General features: G+C 42.3%; 1 long non-coding RNA gene across 1 annotated transcript in view; it reads right to left on the reverse strand.

Annotated features, from left to right (window-relative positions):
* Positions 1 to 399: 399 nt before the first annotated feature.
* LOC136793409 (uncharacterized) overlaps positions 400 to 24,643 on the reverse strand; it is a 53,240-nt gene continuing 28,996 nt past the window's right edge. The window contains exons 5-7 of the long non-coding RNA XR_010838627.1: positions 3,486 to 5,369; positions 806 to 3,389; positions 400 to 591 (exon numbers count right to left, since the gene is read on the reverse strand). This is a non-coding gene — a long non-coding RNA (uncharacterized lncRNA). The remainder of the gene's footprint in view (positions 592 to 805; positions 3,390 to 3,485; positions 5,370 to 24,643) is intronic.

The raw sequence follows: 24,643 nt of genomic DNA on the forward strand, positions 1-24,643 counted from the left end.
TTATGGTTCCCAAGAACATATACATTCTGTTCATAGCACATCATATTTATTTCTGAATTATTAGAAAAACAACCATAACAAACTGACATCAAAGGCCATTAAAATGTAATAAAAACTATGCAAAGTTCAGTGAGTAATGTATTTCACAGCACAAATATGACCCCCACACTCTTAGACTATACACACTGTAGAAGCCCTTTATTAGCATTCAGGTGCCGGCAGCTATGTAATCCAAATGTGTAGTTTAAAGAGCCTTCTCTGCATTTTGATCTTAAAAGATTTTAAGTAAACAAAAAGCTCTTTTTTAATGTAATGCCAGTTTTCTAATATTTTCTACAAATTTCAGCAACCTGGACTGTCCTTTCTCTCTACCCCTTTTTTCTTTCTTTTTTTCTTTTTGTCAGTTGTTAAATATCTGTAAAGAAGGAAATTACCATGCATTTCATGATATTGACCACAAGAATTGACCTGAACCATTTGACAACAGAAAGATTCTTTCCGCTCAAACTGTGTATAAAATATACTAAAAGAAATTTCAATGTTTCAATTTTAGGGACTATTCTTAACTTAAAAAAGAAAAAAGAGGCTTCCCTGGTGGCGCAGTGGTTGAGAATCCGCCTGCCGATGCAGGAGACACGGGTTCGTGCCCTGGTCCGGGAAGATCCCACATGCCGCGGAGCAACTAAGCCCGTGAGCCGTGGCCGCTAGGCCTGCGCGTCCGGAGCCTGTGCTCCGCAACGGGAGAGGCCACAACAGTGAGAGGCCCGCGTACCGCAAAGAAAAAAAAAAAAAAAAAAAGAAACACCCATGTACATGGCACTGTTGTCATTAACTTCTATTTCTACCACTTAGCCTATACCAACTTTCACATCCTCCTATAAGTTCTGCTGACTTGTTAAACTGAACCATATTAAAATGTTCTTTTACCCTCATCAATGATACTTTTTAGATTATTTTAACTGGATATTGCCTTAAGCAAGAATTAGATCTATCCCAATATTTTATTTCAAATGGCCTGGGACCTAGACAAATGTTTCCATATATCAAGCCAAAGTCTAGGCATTCCTACCACAATCAGAATCATACAATAGTCAGTTTCCCGTTGTATTATTTTATACTAACTGGTCCCGATGGATGCTATTCAACTCAAAATTTGATTTGTCTAATTCTGGTCAAATTAAGACAAAAAAAATTGCCAACACAATAATCTCAATAAATGGTAAAATTATCAAGAAACTACGTTCTTTAAAAGCATATGGGGGCTTCCCTGGTGGTGCAGTGGTTGAGAGTCCGCCTGCCGATGCAGGGGATACAGGTTCGTGCCCCGATCCGGGAAGATCCCACGTGCCGCGCAGCGGCTGGGCCCATGAGCCATGGCCGCTGAGCCTGCGCGTCCGGAGCCTGTGCTCCGCAACGGGAGAGGCCACAACAGTGAGAGGCCCGCGTACAGCAAAAAAAAAAGCATATGGAACTACTGATTATGCTGGTAAAATAATCATTAACTTAAAAATATTTTACCTCTAGGTATGATTAAGAGTACACCGATCATCCATGGAACCTTGAAACAGTTAACACAGATTTCTCTGCTTTGGTTTATGTAAATAATACAAAATGTTAAAGTGCTTTACTCACAATATCTATGCATTATATACATAATGCAAACCTATAACTCAGAGGAAAAAGAGCAATTATCACATTGAAAAACTCACAGAAGGTACTCTCTATCTTTCCTCTCAGAGAGTTGATGTTATATTGGTTTCCCTTTTTTCTATGGCATCTATGCCTAACGCTCTTTTCTGAGAGGGACTAAAACATGATAAAGCTTGAACCACAAGAACAATTTTAAAAATAACAGTATAAGACAGTAATATTACTACTTACCTTGGTCTCTGTGAAAGGGGTTGGGTAGTCTCAAAACCAACCAATGAGGCTGATGCACCGTTCTCTCAAGGTAAGAATGTCAGAGATAGAAGGACATCAGAGACCAAGTGGTCCTATTCTCTCCTTTGACAGATAAGGGAAGAGTAGGGTGATTTGAATAAGACCATCCATTGAGCTAGTGGCAGAGAAGAAGGTTGGAATCAAGTTTTCCTAGCCCCTGGGCCCACTATCATTTGTATTACATTTTCTATCATAATTATGTGTAAACTTAGAGCAGTGGTTTGCAACCATGACTATATTAAAAAATCATTTGAGAAGCTTTCAAAATAAACAACTGCTGGCCTCACCTCTCACTCAGCATGTCCAGGGGCAGGTCCCAGAAATCTGTGTTTTTTGAAGCTCCCCATAATGATTTTGATGGGCAGTCAGTGTTGAAAAGCACCGTGGCTTACAGAAGAGCGTAAGCTCCTACGGCACGGTGGCAAGTCACTAGATCTCTATCACCCTATAGTGGGTTTTCAACTCTCATCTGCCTCTTGTGAACATGTTGAGGAATGTCTGTCATCTCAACTGTAACTATGCAAGTAAGCCTTTTAACTTTTGTATATTTTCCCTGTTCTCTGATCACTTCAAACTCAGATAAAGGTAGCCTATCTTTCAGACCTCCTGGCTGGGAGGGACATTACTGGATTTCCAACATCTTTAGGGACGAGGATATTCAACCATTCAAATCACTGGGAAGAGCAGATATGAGAACAGAGAAGATGGATGGAAATGAACTCTAGCAGCTTCTCCTCCTTGATTAGGTGCCAAAGTAAATCCAGGAATCCATTATAAATGTACTGCCTTTCAGGACCTTAAACAATTGCTGCAAAACAAATTAACTTATACCAAACTAATTAGAAGGAGAAGATTTGTGTCCTTTCGGTTGAGATAGCAAGTCAGGCTTAAACAGAATTAAAATAAATTTCAGGATCAAGAATACAAAATTTTCCAATCAAGTTGAGTACCCCCTCGCTAGGTCTTAGAGGTGAGTTCCTGAAACCCTCATTGTAGGGGAATTTGTGTTGGAGGAATATATAAGGTTTGGGGGGAAATTGGGGGAGAGAAGAGAGTATTATGAAAGCCCAGACAATTGGTTTGTTCACTGAAATAAAACACTAAGTAAAGTGACTCTTGGTGGTATTTCACTAATTTTACATTAGCAATAGCGATTGTTGGGCAATTAATTTCTATTTCTCTCTGAGCTCAAGGTGAGGAATATCATGCATCAATGAAAATGCTGATCATCACAGTAGTGACAGGGGAAGAATGGAAAAAACAGAATTTTGTCTGAATATGAGTAAGCTCAGTCTCCCGCTCCACTTTCATCCTTCAGCACGTGGGTCATCACATCATCAGAGCTGTCAGTCTGAATCCCGAGGTTCAACTATCTGTGTGAGGTCTTTCTGCCTGCTGTTTGTAGAATGGGTTTGCATGACACAGCCCGATGGTCCAGCCTCTTCTCCCTATTGAAGCAAGCAGAGAGAAAACGCTTACTGGCCTTTGTTTGAAGGTTTCTTATTACTGCTCTATAGGGTTATGGGTAATCATTTAAGCCTTGCCTGAAGGTCAATAAATATTCCACCGAAGGATCTCTTTCCTCTGAATCATCACGGCAATTTGATTTGCAGAGGGGGTGCTTCAACCTTCTTCCAGTTCTGGAAGTTAACCTATACTGACCTCTTTCATCAACTTTGGATGTGATCACATCTCTGAAATATTTCTCAACTGTCTTCTGAGGGTGAGAGTCTACAGTTCAGCAATGTCACTTAATTCACTGTCTTCAAATCCTTCACCACCAAAACGTTTTGCAGATACTACAACATTTTCAATATTTTCTGCAACTGGAAGGAACCTTTCAGAATCAGTTACAACCTCATTCCAAAGTTTCTTCCAGGCTCCATTAAGGTTTGATTGTTTTATTTCTCTCACTGATTCTTCTACCACAGTTAAAGCGTTACAAACGGAGAAATTTTGCCAAGCTACTTTCAGAGTAATTTCTGATGTCTCTCTCATAAGATCTGCCAGGTAGTCAAATATACTCACAAGTGCCTGGATTGAAGGAGTGGAGTCATACTGGGGGGAATGGAGACGACTTCAACACAAAGATCAGCATTTACTATCACGCTTTTGTCACTGGGAGCCGTGTCCAAAATCAGCAACACTTTGAATTCAAGATGTTTTGGGTTGAAATATTGTTTGACCTCAGGAACAAAACACTTCAAAAACCAGTCCAAAAAGAGTTTCTCAGTGATCCATATTTTATGGTTCCTTTCAGGTACACAGAAAAGTGTTTCTGGCATTTTCTTTTAAGAGGGCAAGAATTTCGGAATCTGTGAAGCAACATGGGTTTAGTCAGAAAGTCACCAGAAGCATTGGAACAAAGAACTTAGAGCTTCTCTTTCCCAGGCTTGAAGTCTCTGGTCCTTTTCTCATCCTTTGCAATAGATGTGCAAGTAGGCATGCGCTTCCAGAACAAGACCATTTCATCAGCATTGAAGACCTGTTCAGGCAAATAGCCATTTTTCTCTCTCCGTTTCTTCAGGATATTCTGCAGCGGCTTCATGATCTGCTTCCTCTGCCAGCCACTTCTTTTCATACAGACCATAGCGGTTCTTAAACCTATCCAACCACCCATTACGATAAATGTTATAATTTTCCATCCAGATCAAAATTTAAACTTGCATTTTTGTGATGCTCACTGCCAGATTATACACATGGAAAGAGGCTTATTCAGGCCTCTATGTTTTAGAAGCCACAAATGCAAATCTCTTTCCATTTTCTCTATTTCGGCATTTCAAGTTATGTCTGATTTTCTCAGTGATTCTGGCGTGCCCCTTGACGCACTGGCCCTAACAGCTTTCTCATTTTTCTTTACTGATTCATTAACACACACACAAAAATGCCCTACAGAGGTCTTGGTTTCACCATTATCAAGCGTTTCAAGAATTCTCATTTTGTTTGCTATAGACACCACCTTTCTTAACCTCTTCACTCTTCTTGCATTTCTATCATTTACCTCTTTGGTTTTTTGCTTGGATGCCATTCTCACCCAAACTTACACAAGTGTACATTTACGGAAAGTTTTCTATCACTGAGCAATACACAACACTATAAGGAGCAAATGATGACATTCACAAGACACATAAAAAGGGCAAAAGAGGTTTTGCATGACTACACATGTGTGGGATTGACGGCCGGAGAGGGAACGATAGGCAGAAGAACCAGGGTACAGGCAAGCAACCCAAATGCTGGTCTTGTCACATGAGATAGTCAGCAAGACAACATGATGCTAACTTGAATTTGCATATTGTTACAAAACTCTCAAAGGTGCAGACTAGGTAAACTCAAATTTCGTATGAGAATGACTTGTAGCTGTGAAGGCACCACAGAGCTCAGGAGTCAAGGTCAGGCTACCAGGCTGAGATGAGAACAAGTATCACCATCTAGGAAAAAACAGACACAAAAATAGGAAATGAAGTCAGGAACAGAAGCAGTCTGCACAAGTGGGTAATAAGCTAGTGAGGAGAACAGAAATGTGGAATAATAATAATAATATATGCCAAATTGCCCTTTCAAAGGCTGTACCAATTTGCATGCTCACTAAGAGTGGATGAGAGTCCTTTTCCCGCATGTGTTCACCAACATGAAATACTATCAGCTTCTGCAATTTGTGCCAAGCAGAAGGTGAATAACAAGGTATCTCATTTTTGTTTTAATTTTCATTTCTTTAATCATCTTTCCATATGGTAAGCCATTTCTATTTCATCTTTAACTTGTCTGTTCATATCCTTTGCCCAGTTTCTAATGTTTTTCTTACTGATTTGTAGGCACTATTAGCATATTAAGGAACCCTTATTTGTAATTCTATATTGCAAACATTTTCTCAAAGCCTGTCATTTACTCTTTAATTTTATTTTGTCTTTTGCCATAAAGATGTTTCAAATATTTATGTAGTCAAACGTTTCATGCCTTGCTTTGAAAAACCTTCCCTTCCCTAAGAGGATAAAAAGACATATAAAAATAAAAATACATACAAAAATACATTTCTATTTTTCACATATTTTCTTTCATTGTTTTCATAGTACTGTGGTATTATTTTAAGCTGTGGAGGAAGGGATGGACTACTCAATAATTGGTGTTGGAATAATTGACTATCCATCTACAAGAGTGTCTGAAGGCCTCTAGCAATGGCATTTCTCCTCTGTACTAGAGTCACGGAGCTTCTGGTAGAGTCAGAGCTCCAAGGTGACCAAGTTGGGGCTCAAGTTGATTGCAGTTGATACTCAGTTTGTCTGGAGGTCAGCGTAGCTTGAGGAGGGTGATGTTTCCAAATGAATAAATAATGACTATACATTTTGCTGGCTTAAGTTCCATTCTGCTACCAATCTATACTGCTAACTTTTATCAACTGAGTGACAGTACCAAGTTCTCAGATCTCTGATCTTCTGGTGGCACAACAGGAGAAACCTGAATATGAGTTGGTTGTTAGATGAGATTAGGTGATTACTATTGACTCTATTAGGTATAATAATGGAACTGTAGTAATATAGGCAAATATTCACTTTGGCGGGGGAGCTGAAGTAAACACACATGTTATGTAATCAGTTTTGTTTTATGGAAAAATGCTAATTGTTAAATCCAGGTAGTTGGTAGGTAGGCATTCATTGCACTATTCTATTTCTCTATAGGTTTGAAAATTCTCATAATAAAAAGTGTATGTGTGCAAACACATATGTGCATGAAGTATTAATCTCATGTTTCATGGCTATGTTTTAGGCACTATCCCATATCCATCAGTGGCTTTTCAGGTTAAATACAAGATGAAGAGTTACAACTAAAGACTAACTGATCACTGGAGGGAAATCACTTTAAATGAAATATTTTCCTTTAGTTTTAGTCAATAAATTAAATACTAAGGCATTATGAAGCTGAATCCCAATATCATTTTGAAGGTAAGAGACTCAATTTCCAAGTCTTTTCTTTTTCTCTACCAAATTTGAACGGAAGGTTTATAGCAATTTTATTAGAAACTTGATTATTTGAACTGAACCTGGGGATAATTCAACTTCATAATATTAATAACTGTTTTCTATACCATTCAAGAGATAGAGATTTATGAAAGGAAATAAGGAGGAAGTAGGAGCTTTAAAACTGATAACTCCAGGTAGGGAGAATGATATTACTCTGTGTTTAATTACATCACTGAGTAAAACTTCATTCAACCAACTTTCCAATGGTAGCTATACTTCTACCCATAAAACTCACTTTGGGCCAGAGTTTAATCGTGTGTTCTCTGACTTTGCTAAAGATATGTCACTTTTGCAAGATGCTGGAGCCCAGTTCATGTGAGGAATAAAGACTCTGAAATAAACTTCCCATGTTAGCTTTCACTTCTGCAAGCTGTAAGGAGACTTGAAGCTGTTAGGATGCTAATAAATAATGGAATAATCAAGTGCACCTCTTCTCAAGGTCTTTTTCCAAAGTACCTTTAGCTAGAGAGTGTAACCTCATGCTTCTAGCCCTCCTGAGTCCGAGAATGCCTGGCATCCTCTGTGAGGAGAAATAGAGCCTGGCTGGTTGAGCTCTGTAGTCATGAGCTGGGACTCACCCTGCTCAAGTGCCCAAAAGGGCAAAAGGATCTCAGGATGCTTTTCTGTCAGCATTTTAACCAAGAACAAAGAATTTTTTAAAACGCCACACCCTGTGAGGATTTGTATGGACAAAGAAGATTGAGTTCACTGCAGCTTTTGTTATGAAAGGACATTTGGGTTTAAGGAGTTTGCTTTTATAAAAGCTGTGCAGAGCTATCATCCTCCTCCTTCAAAAATCTTAAAACACACACACACTCAAGTGGTGAGCTCAAAAAGTACAGGCCGTCAGAATCATTTAACATTCTAAAGTATGTACCCATAAATGGTAACCAATGGTGAGGTTTCCATGAGAAATCTTATTTTTTCAAAATTTATAAACTACCCACAATGAATTTACTAATATGTTAAACAAAGATGTCATCCAACTGACTTTCGAGACCAAAGGGCAATAATAGAGCACTTCAAAAGCAGTTGCCTCAGGCTTCCCTGGTGGCACAGTGGTTGAGAGTCCGCCTGCCGATGCAGGGGACACGGGTTCGTGCCCCGGTCCGGGAGGATCCCACATGCCATGGAGCGGCTGGGCCCGTGAGCCATGGCCGCTGAGCCTGCGTGTCCGGAGCCTGTGCTCCGCAACGGGAGAGGCCACAGCGGTGAGAGGCCCACGTACCGAAAAAAAAAAAAAAAAAAGTAGATCCTCATGATCAAAAATTTCAGCCATTCATTCCTTCTCCTAGGTCAACTTATACTGACAAAGAGCTTATCATGTACAAGGCCATGTGATATGAGGAATAAAGACATGAATTTAAAAACCTTTATCTCAAGGAACTTAGTCTCCTAGGGAAGATAAATAGAACACAATATAAGGTAGAAAGCCACACATTCCAAAAGAGTTGCAAACAATGTTTTATGGGGGCCTAATCTGTGCGGCTTGCAGGATCTAGTTCCCCAACCAGGGATTGAACCCGGGCCACCGCAGTGAAAGCTCCAAGTCCTAACACTGGACCGCCCGGGAATTCCCATGTCCACTCGTACTTAGATACAGGCCCTTCTCATTCCATCTGAAGAGTGGCGTAAATTCCTAGGTCTGCCTGCCATTCAACCCTGTCGACGACACTGCCTCCAGAGCAACCTTTCTAAATAGGGTCTGATCCAGTACTTCCTCCACCTTAAATCACTCCCATGAAAGAAGTCCCCATGCCTTACTGAATAAAGTCCAACTCCCTCCGTACGATGGCACCTGCCTACTTTCCCAGTCCTATCTTAAACTACCTCTTCCCTTCCTCCGCTGTAATCTACAAGTCAGCCAGTTAAGGGGCTATTTCAATCATCCAGATTTCCTTAACCTTTAATGCTAGTTCAAGTACCATCTCTTGCAGGAAGCTTCCCCTGCCCCCTCTGGCCGCCTCGGAAGCACTGATGGAAGCTCTCAGACCCTCCCTCCCATGCTTACTCTGATTACAGCATTTATGACATTTCCTGTAGCGCCCTCCGTTTCCCCCGCGTTTTCATCATTTGTGAATGCCTCGACAGTATCTGGAACAGAAGAGGTCCTCATTTTATTGCATAAATGCTCCACTAGAGAGAGTAAGAGCTACATGTAACACTCACAAAAGGGTCAGCATTTGAATTGGACCTTGAAGAATGGGTAGGATTTCCAGTGCATGAAGGGGCAAGTGAGTGGGAGGTGAGGGCGGCAAAGGCAGAGGCAGGAACTGCTAGGGAAGTATGGGGGTTTGATTTGATGAGCCTGAAACAGAGGGTGGCTGAAGTGGAGTGTCAAAAATAAAATTGGAAAAGTCTGTTGAGGCGTATCATGGAGGGCCTCTGATGCCAGATTTCTTTGGTGAGATGGAGTTGCGTTTAACTGTCCCAATATTAATGAAAGGGTTTATGTTTGCAATGAATAAAAGAGCAGGTGTTTAGGATAAATCAGACCTATTCTTCCCTGTTACTAGGTCTCAGCACACACATTCCTAGGAGAAAAAGTCCTAACTAGTTGTGTCCTAAATAATTTAGGGATATCGTGCTGAGATTTATTATCACTTAGCTATTATGTTCTTGCTATTTTAATCCTTGATAACAAAGACAGGTATGAAACATCTTCACTTCCCTTTTCTGGTTCAATGGGTCATTAATCAAATAGACATCCATCAGTTCTTAATAATAATCTATTTTCCCCATTAAAATTACATGGAAAATCATGCATATTTTTTACTGGATGCAAGCATTCTTTACAGCTCTTAAAATTCTTCCTCCCCCACCCCGCCTCCCCAAAAGTCAAAATGGATTCTATGTAGCAATAGTGCCCTCCTCTGGCTACAGAGAGGAACAGTTAAAGCCGGGGAGAGAAGGCATGCAACAGCTCAGGGGTCTGCGGTGCGCTCTGCCCGACAAGGCCCACAATGTCCACACTTGCCCAGTTCTTTCCCCTTTTATGTTAAGCAGAATGTTGAGTTAATAGCTCCTCAAGGTAAGCAAATTCGCTTTAGCAGGGCAGGAATCCGGCAAGTGCTCCAACAAATTTCACCTTTTTTCCTGATCTTTTGGAGGACTAGCCATACCCAAAGCTTCCAAAGAGTTTTTTTTTAAGAAAAGGCACATAAATTTAAACAATAGTCTCCTGATCTCCTCCTCCATTTATTTGCTCGTCCTCTTTACCTCATTTTCACTGGCCTGCGTAAGACAAAAGAAAGTTTTTAGTTAAGGAACCCTTTAAGGAACCTGGCAATCGTGGACCTAGTGGCCGGCCTCGTCCCAATCCGGAATATAACCAGGTCATCTCCAAAACCTGGGCTAGATGCGCCGTTTGTCCCCTCTCTTAACCTTAAGGACAGCGAACAATACAAGATCAGCATAAAAATGGTTCCAGGGGACAATGACGATTAAAAGGCGCTTTTAGCCAGCGCCTAGCAGAGTTTCTGGCCTAGCAGAGTGTCTGAGGGAAGACAGGGGGAGAAGCACTGTAAATTATGGAGTGTGATCCTTATTAAAGGTGTTTTTATCGTTGCAATTTCAGACTGAATTGCAACACCAGGAAATGCTCATGACAGGCCAGCGTGGAACGAGGCGTCCCCAAGTTCAGAGGCATCCTTCTTTCGCAAAACCATTTCAAAAGCCCTTTCCTGCTACTTGTGGGTCCTTTAAGGTATTTATATTCAACCCAGTTCTGAATGGGTTCCTAAGCCCTAATTAAGGGATCACCGGTTCCTTTTGTGCCTTACTTCCGTGGGGTTTTTTTCGGCGGTTCCAATGCAGAGCTTTGCAACCTGGGGCGATTATGTAAGCACTCACCTTCCGTCTCCTCCAAGCGCCACAGCGTCCCCGCCGCCTCCGTGAGCAAAGCCGGGGCGGGGAAGCAACAGTCCCTTCCCCGGAGCCAAGGAGGCACATACACAATAAAACCCAACTCATTGCAACGGAAGATCAAATAAATAAGTACCACAGAGGTCCAGGACTCGGGACGACGAGAGAGGAGGGAATCACTTTAGAGTTGATTTGCAAAGCCGGGGATTAGGGTGAGGCCCAAGTCAGGGTCGGATCATGTCTTTATGTGATATTTTCATATCTTGTTCATCTTGGAATTTTTTGCGTTTAACTTTGAATTTTAAAGGTAGTGCATTAAAACTTTTATCTTCATTACTGAGTGTCTCGTTGCCCCCTTAAATTGTGTGCCTCACTCAAATCCCCTGGTGATGGGTGTGAGCGTTCAGCTAGAGACAGGGAAAAGGCAGCCCGGAGAGGCTCCTGGGAGCCGAAGCTTGGGCCGCGGCAGGATGAGGAGGAGGTGGCCGAAGAGGAGGGCTCCGGCTGGCTGGCTGGGAGCCGACGATGCTCCGCTCGCTCGGCTACTTTGTGGCAGCCCCCGAGGGAAACCAGCTTGGTTAAAGGAGAATACCGAAAGGACGTCGGCTTACCTTGTTCTGGCTGCTCCAGCCCCCCACGATCTCCTCCTAATCGCCCAGGCCCACTCTGCTCCCCGTGGGGAGGATGCGTCTCGTCTGGGCAGGGCGCCTGCTCTGAAGCAGTGCCCTTCGGCGCAGCCTTTATCCACCGGCTGCTCTCGGGAGAGAACTGCCCCCACGGGAGGCCCACTCCCTCGGCGCAGGGACGGCTCATCCTCCGCAGGGATGGGAGGACCGTTTGCTGTCACTTCCGACCTGCTCGCGGTGTGTCAGGACACTTCCTCAGCTACACCCTCGACCCACCCAACCCCGCGCCCCACTCGGCCCCAGCAGCTGCAGCCGAGAGGCACTCGATTAACTCGGTCAAGGCCAAAGTGATAAGAGACTCCGCGAGGGTCTGAAATTCCATAGCGGCAACAGTCGCTTGGGCGGGCGGCAAACCTTAGAGCAGGCCCGAGCATCAGATTTGGGTAAGATGTAGCTTTCGATGTCTTTCGTGAAAAATCATCGAGCAAATGAAATATGTGTCAACGTTTAGTACTAGTAGTGCATCCTACAAGTACGCACACAAAGAAACCCGTCAAAGCAAGCCCTACCAATCGCTGCCTGTGCACCCTTGAAATCGCCATCAAGAGATATGAAAAAAAGTTTAAGTACAGAGGTGAACTCCCTGTGCTATGCTGCAGCTTCCCCTAGCTATCTAATTTACATTTGGTTTAGAGACGGGAAGGGTTTCTGGGCGGAACTGTCCTAAAGTAAGCCTAGCCCCTTAGAACACCAGCCTGGGGGGGACTGGATTTGTTGTTTCCACTCAACTCCTTTATTATAAGACCTCGAATTTCTCTGAAGCTCTCTGCAAGTGCCTGTGGGTTGGGTTTCTTACAAAGCAATTAAAATGTCTTGTCCAAGTGAGACTGGCAGCTAAGAATGCTAAACAAATACATCGGGAGAAATGGATGCCTAAAACTGCTGTTTACACCACACAGTTGTTTTAACGGGTTAAGGTGTACATTTCCCCCAAAGCGCAAAAGACATATTTTGCTTCCGAAGGCCTGTCTTCAGATCTTTGGTTATTTTTCAGGCCTTAGTCGATAAGTAACAAAGTCCATAAGTACAAGAACCAATGCCAGATTTAGCAAATAAAAACACAGGTCTCCCAGTTCAAATTGAACCTCAGATAAACAAATATTTTTTAATGCAAGTATGTCCTATGCAATATGTGGGACACACTTATACTTTAAAAACTCTTCGTTGTTTAACTGAAATTTAAATGTAACAGGGTGCCCTGTTTTTTTCTGGCAACTCTAAGAACAATGCAATCACTGCTTGAATTCTTCTGTCTATAGTCCAACAAACAAGATGCAAGTCTACATGGAGAGGTAGGCAAAAAATATCACAAGGATTCTTAATAATTTATACACAAGAAAGAATGGTCACTTTGAAATATTTATTAGGAAAGCAGTAAAAAACTTATTTAGAGGAGATTGTCAAATCAGGTAGTTAAGGGTATTAATGCAGGCATCTACAAACTACTCCCTGGGGGCCAAATCAGGCCTGCAGCCAATTATTGCCTGGTTTTTGAGCTAAGAATGGTTTTCACATTTTTCAATGGTAGAAAAGAATCAAAAGAAGAATAATATTCTGTGGCCAGTGAAAGTTATATGAATTTCAAATTTCAGTATGCATAATTAAAGTTTTATTGTAATTAGACCACACCCACTCATTTTCCTACTGTCTCAGGCTGTTTTCAGGCTATAAAAGCAAACTTGAGGGTTTCCTTGGTGGCGCAGTGGTTAAAAATCCGCCTGCCAATGCAGGGGACACGGGTTCGAGCCCTGGTCCGGGAAGATCCCACATGCCGCGGAGCAACTGGGCCTGTGAGCCACAACTACTGAGCCTGCGCATCTGGAGCCTGTGCTCCGCAACAAGAGAGGCCGCGACAGTGAGAGGCCTGCGCACCGCGATGAAGAGTAGCCCCCACTCGCCACAACTAGAGAAAGCCCGCGCATAGTGATGAAGACGCAACGCAGCCAAAAATAAATAAATAAAAATAAATATCTCATCGTTTTTAAAAAAAGCAAACTTGAGTCATTGCAACAGAGACTAATCAACCTGCAAAGCCAGAAATATTTACTATCTGGGCCTTTACAGAAGTTTGTCAACCTCTGATATGGAGGAAACCATTACCCGTAAAGTGCTGTTACAAATAATTGTTAACTCAGTCAGCTATAACTCTGAGTGGACTAAACATTTTCCTCATTTGCAGAAAATATTTGCTTAGCTGTCCTTTTTCTAACAGTCAAAAGAAGACCATGTTTTCATAGATACAAAATGTTGGTAGATTGAAAATCAATGGCGTTTGAATGAGATTTGTTGTAACAATACAGGCCATCTCTGCTTTTCACAGTTTCTAATTCACCCTTTGTCCACTGCTGCACCGCCTCGCAAACCACAATATATGTGGTTTTTATATCCCTAACTTGCACAGCATTTGATCCAAGTGGTTCGCCTGACACCTTAATGGGGAAAGATGTGTGTATTAATTTAGGTAAACTGACTAGTTGGCTTTAAGCTGTAGGACCTTGGACGGTGATGATTATAATAGTAATTCTTTACATTTGAATGGTAGTTTGCCATTTACAAAGCACTTCCCCGTATAGTATTTTAATTAATCCTCCCTCAGCACAATGCAGTGTTATAAGCAGATCTTCTCTGCCCTATTTTTCAGATGAGGAAACTGGGTCTGAACATTAGCTTATTTATTCAGGGTCACACTGGTGGGCTGAAACCCAAGTGTTCTGTTCGCCGAAGCCCTCTGAACTTAGGCTCCCTCATTTCTACATTTCTAGCTCTACTTTATGAATGCTTTTGAAAGCTTCTATTTGCCACAAATTCAGTTATTTTAGGAAACTTCCATGGATAGTCTTTTTAAACAAACATGAGCCATCTAAACTATCCCCTCTCAAGAAAAAAATTCTAAGGAGGTCATCACAAGTTTTTCTAGGTTAATGTCTAATTAATGTTTATCAAAAACAGGATATGAGTTAAGATCCATTTTCTGATGGAAGGTGCATAAATTGGGCAGAAGATGCTTAAGGCTTAATCCTTGGAGGGCTGTTTGATTACTGGCAGAATACCTGCCACCAGCCACCTTTAAAAATTTTTCGATTAAGACATATAATAACCATTTTTCCAATGCAATATGACTCCCTTACTTTTAGGCCTACAAAATGAAGTTTGCACAGAACTTTAAGAGTGTAAGACATAGAGGTCTCAAAAAGAGATCCATTTTAATTGCTCTGTGTCTCAGGAACTTCCGGGGGCTTGTTGTGAATCTGCAAAGGGACCTTTGAGCTCGCTGTGCTAAAGTTCATTTTAAAAAGGAGATTTGTGGTCTCTTCCAGGGCTTATTAAGGTGCCTCCGTCTTGTAACAGCAGCCTGTGTGCTTAGTGATGACCAAGAACCAGATTAAGTCAACCAAAAGTTAGGGCAACCCATAAGAAAGAGTCATGTTTACGATGACATCCATCTGCTGACTCTACAGTCGGACACACAATGGGAATATACTCAATCACGGGCCACCTGCTCAACACAGCCGTACTTGTTGAGTGTGTCCAAAAATGCCCAAAGGGTCAAATGAGAAAGAACAGTTTCCACAGCTTTGCAGATCATTGTTCTCAGGCTGTGCCTGTTTCTTGTGAACACGCCCACAGTGGGAACACTTTAGTTTACAGTCATCCCTCCGTATCTGCGGGGGGTTGGTTCCAGCACCCCACCTCACTCCTCGCAGATAGCAAAATCCGCAGATGCTCAACATCCCTTACATAAAATGGTGTAGAACAGTCGGCCCTCCGTATCTGCCGGTTCCGCATCCGCGAAGTCAGCCAACAACAGATTGAATTTGTGCATTCAATTGGTTGAATCTGCGGAAGCGGAAACCACGGATAGGAGGGCAGACTGCACTTGGAAACAACCTCACTTCATATTAAAATTTTAGCTTGAGCTACGGGTATGAAAACTAAGGCACCTGGGACATGGGAATTAAGTTCTTTTATTGCTAGACTTTCAGCACAGTCTTAAGTTCACCACAGATGATCCCTACTGCTTGCAAGCTTTGCTGATGTGATTTGTATCATATATGTAGAAGCTTCCTGAAACTCTAACTTGGACATGATCTTGGACCTGTTTTATTGGTTGTCCCCATTGTCCTGGCAGCCAACATTCTGGTTGAGCCATTTCTAGCTGCTGAAGCTTGGCTATGTGTGTGGCTAGTACATGGCTCGACTCAGGTGTACCTCAACAATTATGCAAAGAGGATGGTAGTGATCATTTTTAAATAGCCCCTGAGATTCACTACAGGTTTTCTTAAGCAAGTCAGGTCATCCTAAGTTGTCCCTATAAGTTCACAGCACAAAAACTCCCTGAAGTGGCTACTTATTTGCATCACAACTATTATTGTTACTGCTACTACTACTGCCACCAACAAGTGACATATATAGTGTTCCCTTTTGCCAGGCACTGTCCTAGGAGCTTCATATACATGAACTAAATCAATCCTCATGGATTGTAACTGTGGGATACAGTCTGTTGCCACCCCCATTTTACAGATGTTAAAATCAAGGCCCAGAGAGGCTAAGAGACTTGCTCAAATTCACTAGTGAACTGGAATATAAATGATGGGGCAATATTTGAATGCAAGCAGTCTGATTCCAGAACCCTAGCTTGAATATTGCCTCAGTCCAAAAGCACAGTCAGAAGAAGAAAAGACACACTGCCTACTCAATGAAGTCCAACGGCCCAGCTTGGCATTCACTACCTTCCATGATCTGGCTGCATCTTATGTTTTCCTCACACTGTGCCACCGCCCAGCCTAGTCCACTCCAGCCACTTCAGAGGACTTACTGATATGGAGCAGGACCCTGTGGGGCTCCTGGCCACAAACACCTTTCTGTGTCCCCCATTTCTTTTTTTTTTTTTTTTTTTGCGGTACGCGGGCCTCTCACTGTTGTGGCCTCTCCCGTTGCGGAGCACAGGCTCCAGACGCCGCAGGCTCAGCAGCCACGGCTCACGGGCCCAGCCACTCTGCGGCACGTGGGATCTTCCCGGACTGGGGCACAAACCCGCGTCCCCTGCACCGGCAGGCGGACTCTCAACCACTGCGCCACCAGGGAAGCCCCCCCATTTCTTGATTACAGGAAATAGGCTTCATTCAGCCTCTAAGACCTTCCCCGAGTTCCAAGGGGCAGGTTCAAACAGTTGCTAATTAGGGAAGGGAGGGGATGCAGAGACAAGAGGGGAGCAGTCAAGAAGCAACAGTGCAGCCTTGGGGCAGGGTCCTGGTTCCCCCTCAAGGGATACACTTAACAATATCTTTGAGCTGTTTTGCAGATACTGAAACCCCCACCAGGTGGGAGAAATTAATTTAGTCTGATCAAGCTTATACCTCTAACCACTAACTTAAAGAAATACAAGAGGCTGAAACACATGTTAAAGGGCACCAAATTAACATTGTGCTGCCCACCAGCACGTACACCCCAGACCGGTTGGAACCAGAAAGTTGATGATGTTGATGCCCACTTACCTCACCACCAACCAATCAGAAAAAAGTCCACGAGCTGATCACACCCTCTTTGAACCATTACTATAAAACTTCTCACTACCCCTCCAGGTGGGATCACACAGTTTTGAGGGCATTAGCCCACTGTGGCCCCCTTTGCCTGGCAAAGCAATAAAGATATTCTTTTCTACTTCACCCAAAACTCTGTCTCTGAGATTTAATTCGGTGTCAGGGTACAGAGGCTGGATTGGGCTTCATTAACAGGAACAGGCCACTCCTCTATTTATGCTGTCCCTTCTGTACTATCTCCTCCATCACCCTTTTCCCTGTTGAACTTCTATTCATCCTGTAAGGCCCAGCTCCAATTTTGTCCCTTTGGTAAATATTGGGTTGGCCAAAAATTCATTCAGGTTTTTGTGTAAAATTGTATGGAAAACCCAAACGAACTTTTTGGCCAACCCAGTACCTAAGGCCCCTGCTGGAAGTAAATGCATCCACCCCTGAATCCTCCCTCATAACCCTTTGTCTAAGTTTCTCTTAGGCACTTAGCACCTTTTACATGGTACTAGAACTATTTATGTGCATGGCAGTCACATCCACTAGACTATAAACTCAGTAAAGAAAACCCAGCTCAAACTCTACTTCAACCATGACTTCTTCCGCAGCTTCCCCAATGATATTAACTCCTAAGCTCCCTCATCACTTCGTTCTTACCTTAATTGTCTGTAACAACCTTACCCCAGAGTGCGGTCATAGTTTGGGTATCTATCTGCCTTTCCCTAGGAGGTAAACTCCTTCGGGGCAGAGGGTGTTTTGTTTTTTTGTCTTTGTATCCTCAGCCTAGCATAGCCTCTTGCTCATTTGCTTTTTGGATGAATGAATGAATGAATGAGTGAAGCCTTTTCTGATTTCCTCTGACTAGAAGTAATCACTCCCGTCTCTGAACTCCAATAGCTTCTCGTTCTTCCTTGTGACACTTTTGTTTCTTACCTTGTGTTAGAGTTATCCATAGACAAGTTTAGCTCCTTGTTAGACTATAAGCACCTTAAGGTTGGGCTATGTCTTAGGCATCTCTATGGTTCCATCACCTGACAGAATTCCTGGTTCAGTAAATGGGCTCAATAAATATTTTTTGAACGAATGATTCATCACAATGAATGTAGCCCCTTAATGATGGGCTCATAGGCCCCAAAGAATAAATGAAAGAAGGCTGAACTGGGTGGGAATTAGCCACCCAGGCTGAGGTGAGCTGTGTGTGATGGAAGGGCTGTGAGCTCTATAGGACCTGTCACGGACACTGATACAAACAAGCGGCCATCACTTATCATTGTCAGTGCTGCCATTAGAGGCAATTCATTATTCTTTGCTTTGCCACTGGAGAAATTAGGAGAACAAACGTCACCACCCTCCAAGAGAAGAAGACAATGTGATAAAAGCTTATAAGGAAAAAAGTCGTTTCAGGTTCATACAATAGCTGCACACGTTCTAGAAAAACAACTGTGCATTCATTTGCCAGTGCAACGGTATCCCAAACCTAGAATTCCTTTCACATTACTAAAAATTTATCTTAGCACCTAGTACTATAAGAAAAGTAATAAATTTAAAAGTGTATATTATTGGGTTGGCCAAAACGTTCGCTCGGGTTTTCCCCTAGCATTTCAGATGCTATCTGGGCCAGTTCATTGAATTTCAGAGATTCATTCAACACATCTAAGCCCCAGTGCTCAGTATGTCTTCGATTAAGCCACCCTATTGTAGTGTTTTTAAATTGTTTTTCATCTCCCCCAAACACACTGTTTAAGTAGCCTGAAGACAGAAAGGCAATCGTGGCAATCCAGATGTTCCAATGGATCAAAATTCGCTTGGCGGCCAGCTGCCAAATGGCCAAACAACCGCCATCGGAAAATGTGGAGCCCAATTCTCCTCTGGTCTGCCACCGACTGACTGAGTGGGTCATTTTTCTGTAGCAGTGGTGACAGCCCCTTCCAAGCAATCACAGACGTGAGAGTAGTATGCAACCAGCAGGCAGACAGGGGACTTACTTTAAGGTATTATACACAGTTTCAGACTGGGGAAAGGTTTGTGAAAATGTATAACAACACATTTAACTAACAGAGTATTCACAGTTTTGAAAACACTAAGCACTTGTCAAAATGGCAGAGTTAATTTCTTTTAGAATTAAATGAAAATGAAGGAACGATAATTAGGTGTATAATTTCCCATAAAAATGTTTTTAAGATTTGTAATTATAGTTAATTGCTATAAAATATGTTGATTTAAAAAGCTGTTAACGAAATTGAAAATAAAGTAATGGCATTGTAAATGCCCCAAATGACTTTGCATCCCAGCTCACTGTAGTACCTGCTGGGCTGGCTATATATTCAGCCTCCCTTACACTTGTTGCACCTCTTTTTTGCTTTTTTGCTTTGTCTCTGCACGTGTAAGGAGTTCTATTATTCTTTGCCCCCTTTCCCATTCCACAGAGCTCCTGTGATGGAGATTCCAAGAGAAAATGATCCATGGATTAAGAAAAAATATAATGGAGTCATGGAGGTGATCTGGCTTTAAAACTGGAATTCCATTGGAGTATGCCAGGGTTGACTCTCTCTACACTTGACCTGACTTCAAAGCCCATCACTTTTATTCACTGTAGCCACAACTATCTCTTAATACAAGAGGTTTCCAATTTCATCCTTTCTGAAGTTTCATTCAAATGTGATTTGGGTTATGACTATAGTATAAAGATGGACTTTCAGAAAAAAAAAACATGATGTTATCTTTTCAAACTTCACCTTAATATTTTAAAAAAATCTAAATCCATGGCTCTGTAATATCTCTTTGTTGAGCTAACATCACTATCCTCTTATGGCTGTTCTCAAAAAGAAAAAGTTGGGGGCTTCCCTGGAGGCACAGTGGTTGAGAGTCCGCCTGCCGATGCAGGGGACATGGGTTCGTGCCCTGGTCCGGGAGGATCTCACATGCCGCCGAGCGGCTGGGCCCGTGAGCCATGGCCGCTGAGCCTGCGCGTCCGGAGCCTGTGCTCCACAACAGGAGAGGCCACAACAGTGAAAGGCCCGTGTACCGCAAAAAAAAAAAAAAAAAAAAAGAAAAAAGAAAAAGTTGGGTACTTGTTACTCATTTGTTCTATTTTTAGTGAGGAGAGGTTATATAAGAAGTTCAGAGAATTATTTTTTCTTCAAGCACTTAAAGGTACATGTTTCAATAATATATAGTTACTAATTACCATTCTAACTCTTGCTTGTCCATTTTAATAGCTCCTTACTTAGTAGAATTTACTTACGTCGGGCTATAAATTAGCGGTATTTATCATTTTTCATATTTGAGAACAATTCGATCCCCTAAAATATCTCTGTAAAGTAAAATGTGTACTCTGGCCACTGTGAGACTCAAAGCCATTGGCAAAAGATGACATCTTTAGCTCTTCATCTATGTCTAGTATCTCTTTTATGAAAATGCTAGGGGAATGAAGACACACTGAGTCTAAATATTTGATAGAGAAACTAATTAGCTTTTAGCAATTCACTCCCAATAACACCCCGGCACTTTCAGATTGATCCAAAAAGTGGGCAATTTCACTGCAATATTAATATTCGTTCATTCATTCATTCCACAAACCTTTCCTCAGCTGCTATGCTGGGCACTTCACTGTTCAAGGTGCTGGAGATATGTGGAGTAACTCATCACATCCTGACAAAGGTATGAAGTAGGTCCTACTATGATTCCTAGTTTACAAGTGGAGCTTAGAGAAGTTACTTGGCCAATGTCACATAGCTAGTAAGTGGCAGAGCTACCCCGTAATAACTCAGGCAACATGACACCTTTCACTTAATCTTTCACTCAGGGAAGTGGTATTTAATCAAAAATCCTAGGCAGAAGATTGGTAAAGCCTCAGAGCACTGTGGACACATAGGATTATTTACTGGAACTTTTCCCTTATTAACTCGCCACTGCCTTGGCAAGACATTACCACCACTGGAGGTGGCACCAAATTTGGCCATTCATGATCACAGTAATCCAGCACCTCTTTCTCAAGCACCCCTAGAGTCAGGAAGCGCTCTGACTTCCCAGGATGCCAAGATACAATTCAGTAGGATCTGATTTAAAAGCCTAGGGTTTTTAGTTATTTTGCCAACCTATTTCGAATTCATTACCAGGTCTCCAACCTTGGTCATCCGTAGAGACTGGGAAGGCACTGGCAGCCCTGCGAATTAAGAAGACTATCAGAAGAGAGGAGTAGCTTCCTTCTTACCCTGATAGCGCCCAGCCACAGGTAACTGTGGATTTAGTGAGCATATGGGGATGGCAGACCTCGGAGAAGGTGACTCCCAACATTTGAGGGTCCAGTTAGAAAATGCAGCCTGTGCTACTAGGAATCAACATGAACTCGATGGCTGCTTGCTCCATGCTAGAGGACGGCCCAGTTCCGATCAAGCCACCTTTTGTACGTTCCCTTCCTTAGACCCCTTAAGAGTCCCCTCCAAAAAAATCTCTCCACTAAAACAAAAGCAAAACAAAGTAACACAAATCTGGCAGAAGGAATTCTCTTAACCAAAGAGATGGTCAAACTCCTTGAGCCCCATTTTCCTCTCTGAAAACAGACCAAGTAATACTAAGTATCTCCCTGGGAGGCCAGTTGGAATGCAGTAAGCTGATTTTCAGAAGTAGCAGTAAGACAGAATTAATTCAAGTTAGTGTTTCCTGTCTCTTTGCTTAATTTTAACAACTGAAGAGCTACGGAGAAGGTCCTTTCACTCTTGAGAACTAGTTCAGGGTCTGAACTTAGCCTGTTTGAGTGTTGCACCCACCTTTCATCCAGCAGCTGTCCAACCTGGGGTTACACATGTTTCTGGCATTCATGTAACAGAGTCCTATTTCATTATGATCACACCACCTATGACCTTATGGAAGAAACTCAGAGCATAGAAGAAAGATCACTATGAGTTGTATTAGGTGAATCAAAATCATAGGGAGGAGGGAATTAAGTATTTTTAAAAGATTCTCCACGTAATAAATTTTAATAATAATAATAAAATGTAAATTCAATTCAATTCAATTTAAAAAAAGATTCCCCGTGTGATTCTAAAGTGCTTCCAGGATTGAGACCCGCAGGTTTAGATGGTTTCAACCTTGGGAGGTTTCTAAGTAACTGGAACTCATTTCACATGCAGTAGGAGTAACTCTTAGACCAGGACTATCCAATACAAATATAATATGGGTCATGGATATAATTTAAAATTTTTCAGATAACACATGGATAAAAGCGAAAAGTAACAAGTAAATTAATTTTATAACATATTTTATATAACCAAATATATCCAAAATATTATCATTTCAACATGTAATCAATATAAAAAATAATGGAATACTTTATAATTTTTTCGGAACTAAGTCTTGGAAGTTCGGTGTGTATTTTACATGTACAGCGTATACTCTGTACTGGACAGCATGACTCTAGGAGCAAAGGCACTCTTCTACCGTGGGAATATGTTCAAAGGGATACACCCCAGATGAGGATGGTTTTTAACGTCCCTATTGGCTACCACTCCAGAATGGCATCATATATAGTAATAAAAGGTGTTTCACAGAATTGCTGGAAGGGTCTGTAGATATTTGGTCCAACTCCTTTATCTATTAACAAAGTGATTAAGGCCCAAAGGTGGAAGGCTTATACCAGATTGTACTGATAATTTACGGCAGACAAAGAATTTGTGCTGGAATTTTCTGGAATTTTAGGCTCTTCTCACTATCCTGAAAGAGATCACTAGTTGAAAAGGTGGTGTCTGTCCTAGCTCTCCCTCTTTTGGATTAGCAAAAACATGTTTTCTCTAGTGCTGAATAAAACAAAGAAACTCATCAGAAGCTTTTCATGTTATGTTACCAATTAAAATACCGAATTTTCACTTTGTTGGAGTTTTTTATTAGTGTAGCAGGCTTGGGCCAGCTTATTTGATGCTTCCTCAACTTCAATTTCAACACACAGGCAACGAATGAGGTGGTCAAGGGCCAAATTAACTCAGGAGGTTCCCAGTTGAATAGAGTGATTGATTTCTGGAACAATTAACACATCTGGAAGGAGCAATCAGAAGCCTCATTAACAGACTTGTGTTAAAGAAAAGGGTGTCTGAGGTGTTAAAGGCCACTGGTTGGTTACAGTTTCTCATCTGTTTTGTAAGGAAACAAGGGTCAGTCAAGGCCACTTAAATACTAATAGCAACCGGCCTGATATTCAGGAGTGTGTGGTAATGAAAAACTCTTTCCAAAAAAAAAGAAAAGACTCTTCAACATGTGCCTCCCTAATTTGCAGTTGTGTACTAGAGAGAGTTGTGGGTCTGTGGGTCGATGTGTCTGGGTCCCATTTGTTCCTTTAATTATTCTTCCCAGTTTGTGCTGGGGTTAACCTGGAGGCAGGTCTGCCTCACTCATCGTTGGCTTCTCTATGGCTTGTCACTGTTACACCACATAACTGTGCAAATAGCCAACACTCAGATACAAACTGACACTAACACGCTGATTCTGTCCTCTGTGCATTCAGTCATTGACTGGGCACTCCCTGCAAGGGACACAGAAGTAAAGGACATAGAACTTCTACCCTCAGGATGCTTAGATGCCTGAGAAAGGACCATACAAACAGCTGAAATAGATCCCCAAAACTAAGTGTTCAGAGATATGCATGTGCAACACTATGGGAGATGCATCTTTTTACAGCTTTCTATCCATATAGTTTGTGTTTAGATCATTTTGACTAGATCTGGGTGAGAAAGGGACACGGACATGACAGGGGGAGAAGAGACAGGCAGATTTGATAAACTTCAACACTTGAAATCAGGGCATAAGGATGAAAGCTACAGTCTTAGTTTATTCTGCTTTAATTACACAGTGGTGAGAAAATCCCCATCTGCCCAGAAAAGTAATGCATTCTTGCTTGTCCAATTTTGCATTACCCCAAAGGAGCTGGGTATGAATTTTCACCAAAAATGTGAAAGACAGCCTTCCCAATCAAATATATATTTACAAGGCGGCATTAACCATTTGCCCAGAAGAAGCAAGAGAATCTTCATCATGGGGCTTGCGCAGAGCCCAGTTAATCTGGTAGTGTTCATGAGCCTTATTGGCAAGATACAAGCAAATGACCGTGCCCGGCGGCTCGAGCAATAACCACAGTGCAGGACTGTTGATGTTAGGAACAGAGAAGCCTTTCCCCACAGGGAAGTCTAGGGCCTCACTCTCTCCACCTCCTTCTCTTGACCTTGGAGTTGATAAAAGTTTTAGGTTTTGCCACTGAGTGAGCAGAGCTGGTTTGTTTCTTGCTGGTGGCGGAAGGGACGATAGCGAGGCGCCTGAGATGAGCCTTGAAGGATGGGATGAGTTTGAACAGGCAAATTGAGGAAGAGGAACATTCTAGGCAAAGGCAGTGGCACACAAAGGGAGAGAGGGAGAAAAGCCTGAAGAACTGAGAGGAGCCAGAACGAGGCGATCCTACGCTTCCCGATCAGGAACTCCTGCAAGCCCCTTAAAGAGGCTGAGCCAAAGGTCTCCCCTGTCCCTAGAAACATCATCACCCCGGAATCAGGGAGCGGGGTGATAGGATGATATGGCACAGGCGAAGGAACAATCGCGAACCTCTCTCTTCCCTGGGCCAAGTTTC

The sequence above is a fragment of the Kogia breviceps genome, chromosome X (assembly GCF_026419965.1).
Source record: "Kogia breviceps isolate mKogBre1 chromosome X, mKogBre1 haplotype 1, whole genome shotgun sequence".
NCBI lineage: Eukaryota > Metazoa > Chordata > Mammalia > Artiodactyla > Physeteridae > Kogia > Kogia breviceps.